The sequence below is a fragment of the Octopus bimaculoides genome, chromosome 11 (assembly GCF_046866305.1).
Source record: "Octopus bimaculoides isolate indiv1 chromosome 11, ASM4686630v1, whole genome shotgun sequence".
NCBI classification, from domain to species: Eukaryota; Metazoa; Mollusca; class Cephalopoda; order Octopoda; family Octopodidae; genus Octopus; species Octopus bimaculoides.
In genome coordinates, this window is record NC_142938.1 from 82,081,910 (window position 1) to 82,089,409 (window position 7,500).

The 7,500-nt window shown below is 36.2% G+C and overlaps 1 protein-coding gene across 7 annotated transcripts in view; it reads right to left on the reverse strand.

Annotated features, from left to right (window-relative positions):
• Positions 1 to 7,500, reverse strand: part of LOC106869985 (metabotropic glutamate receptor) — a 386,369-nt gene that overhangs the window by 285,000 nt on the left and 93,869 nt on the right. The window lies entirely within an intron of this gene.

Below are 7,500 nucleotides of genomic sequence, written 5' to 3' on the forward strand. Positions count from 1 at the left end.
ACACTAAACATTTATTTACTACATGTATACATGTTTGTGTGTGTGTTTGTGTCTGTGCCCCCACCATCGCTTGACAACGGTTGTTGATGTGTTCACGTCCCCATAACTTAGCGGTTCAGCAAAAGAACCCATAGAATAAGTACTAGGCTTACAAAGAATAAGTCATGAGGTCGATTTGTTCGAATAAAGGCGGCGCTCCAGCATAGCTGCAGTCAAATGACTGAAACCAGTAAAAGAATATATATGGATATGTATGTGTGTGTGTGTGTGTGTGTGTGTGTGTGTGTGTGTGTGTGTGTGTGTGTGTGTGTGTAAGATTTTCATTCCTTCTCTGTTAACTTGTACGTGGTAAGCATCAAGTATAAACGTCAATCCTCATCACACAGATAGAAAAATTCTCTTGTTATTTCTAACTTTGAACTGTCACGTAAAACGAATGTTTATATCTAACGCCGGAAGTATATTTTCTTCTTAGACTGTGAAATAACAAAATAATACAAAGGTAAGTAGTACTATATGTTTTCCTTTGACAAACTTCAATGAATAGTTTTTTGTTTAATGATTTAATACTTGTTTCTAGAATTTCGACGGAATTCTTTTCCAAGTTTATACGCAGCAAGATATAAACAAAAGAACAGACGTTCAAATAGAAGAAAAAGGAAACTTCTTTTTCAATCGCGTATTTCTAATTCTAATTCGGTACAAAACTACATTGTATGTAATTCTGGAAATGACGTAGTTATACATCGATCTGATTTCTGGTACTGGTGGTAGTGATGCTGGTGGATTATTTTCTGTCTGTTTGTCTCTATCCCTTTGCGTTTTATGTCTACTTAACTGACTGGTGTTCTTCGGCAAGTATCTAGTTTTACACCCGTTCTTTTCATGCACTCATAACTCACATGTATCTCTGCATCTCATTGCCCATTTGTTGATAACCATCAGTCTTTACAGAACAAAATATTGGTCCGCTTGAATTTTCTTCCTGGCACATGTCTGTTTTGTAACGGTTGCTTCATAAATTTTCAAGCAGGAGTATAATCGCTTTGTTCTTCCCACTTCTGAGACGGTCTGCTCCACACGAAAACACTCTCACTCTCATTTGGTTTTCTACACACACACACACACACACGTTTGCATGGACCAGATATATCAATGTGTCTGTGTGGCTGTCTGTCTTCCTGCCTGCCCGCCTGTCTCTCTGTCTGTCTCTGTATATATGTCTATGTGTATAAGTATATACATACATATTATATATGTGCATCCACGAGTTTGTTGTTAACCTGAGGATGAAGTTAACATGAATTCTTCTCATAGATTTACGTAACCTTTCGAAGAGCTTGATTCTAAAACCTACAACTACAAAATACCCAATCTACAAAAGAGACCATGACACATTTAATCTCTCATGATGCCATCCAATGTCATCTGTGAGAAACTTCTGTGGCAGGTAATATATGTGATTATCAGCTTTCCCGAGATATTAAGCTACAAAATCCCAGGCACCATCTTGCTGCTAAAACAATGCAGAAATCATTCACCGGAAAGTCTGCAATAGGATGAATATACTGACTAATCTTATTCATATAAACACAAGGTCAACGTTGGAACCTTTAAACATTCCCCATCACGCACAAGCAAACAAGTTTGCCATAGTTATTTAGGGCAGAAAGGAAATGATGTTATATAGTCTTAGAAGGGCTTTGCACTGCTGACATGAGCATTTGTGCACAAAATCATCGAGCAAGAGAATATATCTGAGCAACTGCTTTAAATCTGCATTAAAAATTCACAATTTATTACAATAGCTATTGATGCAGTTGGTGAGTCTAGTAAATGTTTGAGTGATATACACGAACAGATCATTCTTTTCAGGCAAAGAATTTGATGACTAAACACTTTTATCAAAGACATTCTAGTTACGAAACAGCACAGTTTGAAAGCATTGTCCATGCTTCAACTAGTAATACTTTAAGTTTTTCTTTTCAATATTTCAGCAACGGAGCTTTCCTGTATTAGAAAACAGATCCTTCCATCATTCTTTGCAGGAAATATTCAAATAATTAAAACTGTTCCCCACCACACTCACACAAAAGCGCAGCATACCTAACTCTCCCATGTTCATGGTCATGCCATCTGATAGCAATTGTCACTATCAAATGAATAAGGAATCCTTTTAGTTGCCTATAAACTTCACCTAGTTTCTATTCTGTGTTCTACTGCCACTTTATATTCGAGCTCGTCGTGTTCTACCACTCATTCTGGAAACATTCAAGTTTAAACTACGTCACTCTAAAATGATCTTACATAAATATAATTCACACAAAAGCACACATTACCAAAAGGCAACATATGGCTTTAATTAAAGTTGATTGTTTTTCTTCATTGATTTCACCAAGATATTGATAATAATTCTAATCCATAATAAAAGCCTATATGTGTATATTTTGCTTCTTGTATTTGGCTTAGATTCTTGTGAAATCGTGTACTAAAAGAGATTCCGTTGCCATAATGGATACCACGAAACACACTCAAGCAAACATTTACACACACACGTGTATACACATTCAAACACACACATATTCCTGCGTGTATTTGTATATATAAAACACGTGACAAATCATCCCCGGACGCAAATCACAGCGGATCGATAAATGCTACAGCAAAGACCTCTTCCCGACGGGAATCTGCAGGTTATGATATCGATGCATCAGATAGAGATCACAAAAAACCCAGAGCTATGTGGCTTGCTGCTACCGAAAACGTAAGATATAAAGAGTTCGAGAACAGGGTAAAGCTTTATATTAATTGACAGGATCTCCAGTGAAAAAACTGGGAATGTTTGCAAGCTCAGTATACGACACAGGAATTGGATTATATGGAGTAAAAGAATATGGGAACGCATTGGCGAAAGGAAAGAGTGGAGCAAGCAAGAAGAATAGGAAATGAAATAACCGAAGGATGGAAAAGAACAGCCTGAGAAAGCGATAGAAGAGTGCGGAAGAAGACGAAAAACATGGCCTCACGCGGCTGTACGAAAGTCTAAAAAGAAAATGTCGCTATGTACAACGAAATATCCGCCGATATGAGCGAAATAAAGAAAGCAAAAGGATTCGTGAACAATTTCTGAAGAATCCCTACTGGGTTACGAAGAAGAAGTTCACTGACCCAAGGAGTGGCACTTTATAGTACATAAAAGAACTAGATGCTTATATCCAAGAAATCAACAGCAAACCAAATCGTAGCCAACCACTGCTGCCTATAAAAGGACAAACGCATCTCGTAAAACCTGAAGTCGATTTTCAAATTATTGCCAACAAGGAAAATGAGGTTAATGAATTTGTGATAAAAGCCAAAGCAAAGAGGGCCCTGAGAGGTGAAGGCGTCTTATGTAAAGTGTTAGAACGAAATATGGAAGTGAACTACATCACGTCTAAGGTTTCTGATTCGTTTATCCGACGATGCCTTCCCATAGCCTATAAACCAAGTAAGATTGAATGTATAAATACACAAGTGGAAATGTCGGAACACTGGAACATATTCTTTCCAGCTGTTCACTGGCATCGATAAGATATACATGGAGAGAGATTCTGGTCCTGAAGTCTTTCAACGCTCTCATCAACAATGGCAAAAGCCACTGAAGGAACAAAGCAGGGATTTCATTATCTTCGTGCGTTCATGACAGCAGATCCTGTTGAAGTAGAAAATTCCCGTGAAAAATGGTTCGGCTATTGGGAGGTCGCTGCAGATTTACCAGGATTCCAAGGACTCTACCCAATTCCAGTTACGAAAAAAAACGGATATTATCATATAGTGTGATAATTAGTAAATCTAGTCGAGTTAACAATTTCTCATGGAGATAACATGAACGCCGCTCGGACTCGAAAGGTCGACCGTTATGAAAAACTTGCTCAGGGAATATAAAGACGCAGGCAGGAAAGCAGAATATTTATTTTGTAATCGAAGTTGGCTGCAGAGGATTCATTGGAAAGAGCGTGAGGCGACTTTTGTCGCTAAGCATAACTCATCGTAAAACAACTGTCCTCAGGGGTGAAATCAAGACTACAATGGAGAAGGCACGACACTGGATTTGATCAAAAAGAGACAATGACCCATGACTAGACGAATATCTAGAGAATCCTAAGACCCAGTTGATTTAGTAAGCAATGTGCAGTGATATCGTCGAGAGGAAGGACCCGAAACGGTGCGCACTCTCTCCTGATGACCCCATTAAATTGCTAGCAGCTGATAGCACTTGCATCTGCAAGATGTTTACAAAAAGAATATATATATAAAATATTATGTACATACGTTATATATATATATATATATATATATATATATATATATATAATTATAGTTGCTTACACGTTCATGCAATTATAGTTGAAACTATGCCGCCCTCGATTACATTACACCTTAGACTAAACATAATAAATCTGTTTGTTTTAACATATCACCCGTTTAATAACTTCAGTCGTTTGACCTGCTCTCTTTCTCCTCTCTCGCGCGCTCTCTCTCTTACCACACGTTTCCCTTTCCCTGTAACTCTACATCTCTCCATACCTTTCTCTCGATACTCAATGTTTTAATCTCCAATGAGAATTATTGCTTCTAAAGAAACCTGAAGAGGATATTTCACAGTTAATCAATTAATCATTCACTCAGAATTAACACATTGTGTCAACCGATGAATCAAATATCTAATCAAACAATCGATAAATCACTCCTCATGTCTATATTTGCCTGTCTGTCTCACTTTTATTCTCTCTCTCTTTTTCTCTTTCCCTCCTCTCTCTCTCCATATCTATCTATCTATATATCTAGTGTGTGAATATGTGTGCGTGTATATATTTCTAGATATAAGTATGAATAAATGTATATATGAATACATACACACACACACACACACACACACACACACACACACACACACACACACACACACACACATATATATATATATATATACATATATATATCATAGTTCATACATAAATATAAACATATGTATAAACGCACAACACTTAAACGTTCATACACTTTGAGACACAAACACACACACACATATTATATATATATATATATATATATATATATATATATATATATATATTTGAGAGTGCCCGTGTGTCTGAATGCGTTTGTGCGTGTGTATGCTGGAAAAGTGCGGACACAGAGATGCTGTTCTATATATGCAGAGAGAGAGAGAGAGAGAGAGAGAGAGAGAGAGAGAGAGAAAGAGAGAGAGAGAAAGAGAGAGAGAGAAAGAGAGAGAGAGAGGAAGATAAACAGGAACTTAGATATCAAATAAAAATTGCATAGATATAAAAAAAAAATACGCAGAAAACATAAATAAATAATTATAGAATATTAAGCAAATAGATTGAAAGCAAACATGTTTGAGCAATTATGTGAATTATAACCTATATTTTGTTATACTTATCTAAACATTATTCCTTATTCACAAGCACTCGGACTTTCACATACACACACACACACACACACACACACATACACACACACACACTCACGTGTACACAAGCACGTTCACAAACATTATACATATTCGGCTTACACTTCGAAGTTGTGTTTTGTCCGACGATTAAATGAGAAATCTGACGGAAAAGTTAGACCTAACCAAAACGATTTTATAATAAATTGGAATCTACATTCACAACCATTTCCCAGATCAGTAAATGTTTTCTTGTTATTCTTAATCTTATTATAACTTAATTACCATAATCTAACAATACAATTGCACAAACATGCAATTCCACACGTACATGTTTTTGAAGTTTTGTTTATTTTTGTTTCACATTATCTGTTTAGATTTTCGCCAGCTACGCTGACTTTTTCTATTCATATATTTTGTTGTATATAACCCGTGTAAAAAAACATATTTATGTATTGCTAAACGTCGTTAAACTAAATGTGGAATTAGTGATACTGCCAACAGGTGCTGAAATTAAAAGGAGATACGATTCCATTTGGTTACAAATTTTGTTAAATCTATTACCAATCATTGAAAAGCAAATATGAAGCATATATTTTCATACAAAGATTTGTGCATGTTTGCATGTAGGTGCATGTAGATAAATTAGAAAGAGCGCTCATACAATTCCTGAATTTCAAAGTTAGAAATAGAATAATTAGGGCAGATAGATTGTTACATACATACATACATACATACGTACATGCACACATACCTACACTTACACACAGACACTCATAAGTTCAATTTTTGATACACTTTTCAGATATAAAATATGTTCTCCTAATTGCATAAATCTGTTATCCTTTTCGCAAATGCATTAAGAATGTACATTGTGCAGAAACTAACTAAACATGACAGCTGTTGTCTGGGACATAGATAAATATATTCCTTCTGCTACACGTTCTTGCTGCATAGAGACTCACACATTCATATATACAGTAACGCACAGAAGTGCATGTATGTATATATATATATATATATATATATATATATATATATATATATATATATATATATATATACACACACAAACACAGAGATAAGCGCACGCACGCACGCACACGCAAGGGGGTGCTGAAAGGTTCCTGGCATTGTATAAAAGAAAATGCAAGTGGATCTGTTGATCATAATTGTATCCAGTATATTCAGATTCAGACACATTGCAGCAGTCTTTTAGCTTTACTAAGCCCCGTAAAAGAACGCAGAAGTCTGGGCGTCCAGCAAGACCTTTCGCGATACCGTTACAGCCAGGAACTTTTCAGCACGTCTTCGTATATACAGGCGGTCTCAGACACAAAAGCACACAGATACACACATATCCACAAAGACGCACACACCACACACACTCGCAAAGCCACACACACATGAATTAAAGTGTCAGCGTCTCAATTATAAAACGGAGAAGCTGTGCTGAAAAAGAAACATTCATTCTTCAATATCTATTCATTATATTTGTATTTCTATGTGAATTCTTCTGGTTAATGTTTCAAATTTCACTGCTTTAGATAAGGACCCAGACTGCAACACAGAAACAAGGTCTTTTCATACGAATTTAGACAATATCATCTGGCTGGTTACGTACGTATGAGTGGATATATGGTTGTGTCTATTTATTACAGTTGGTAGGTGTTCTCGAAAAATATAATCATGTGTACGCACTTATCCACGGGAGTGTTTGTATGTGAGTGCATACACACACACATACACACACACACACACACACACACACACACACACACACATAAGGACATATATATATCATATACATCCATATATATATGTGCGTGTGCGTGTGTGTAAATATATATATATGCTTAAATACATATGAAATGCAGAGCTAAGTACACTTATATTCGAATACATAACATGTATATTAATATAAAGAAACTATTATGTGTGTGTGAATGTGTGTTTGTGTCTGTATATGTGTGTTTGTGTGTATCCGTGTGCAGAGACAGTGAAGGAGAGTGGAGATAGAGAAGGAGACAGGGCTTGAGAGAGAG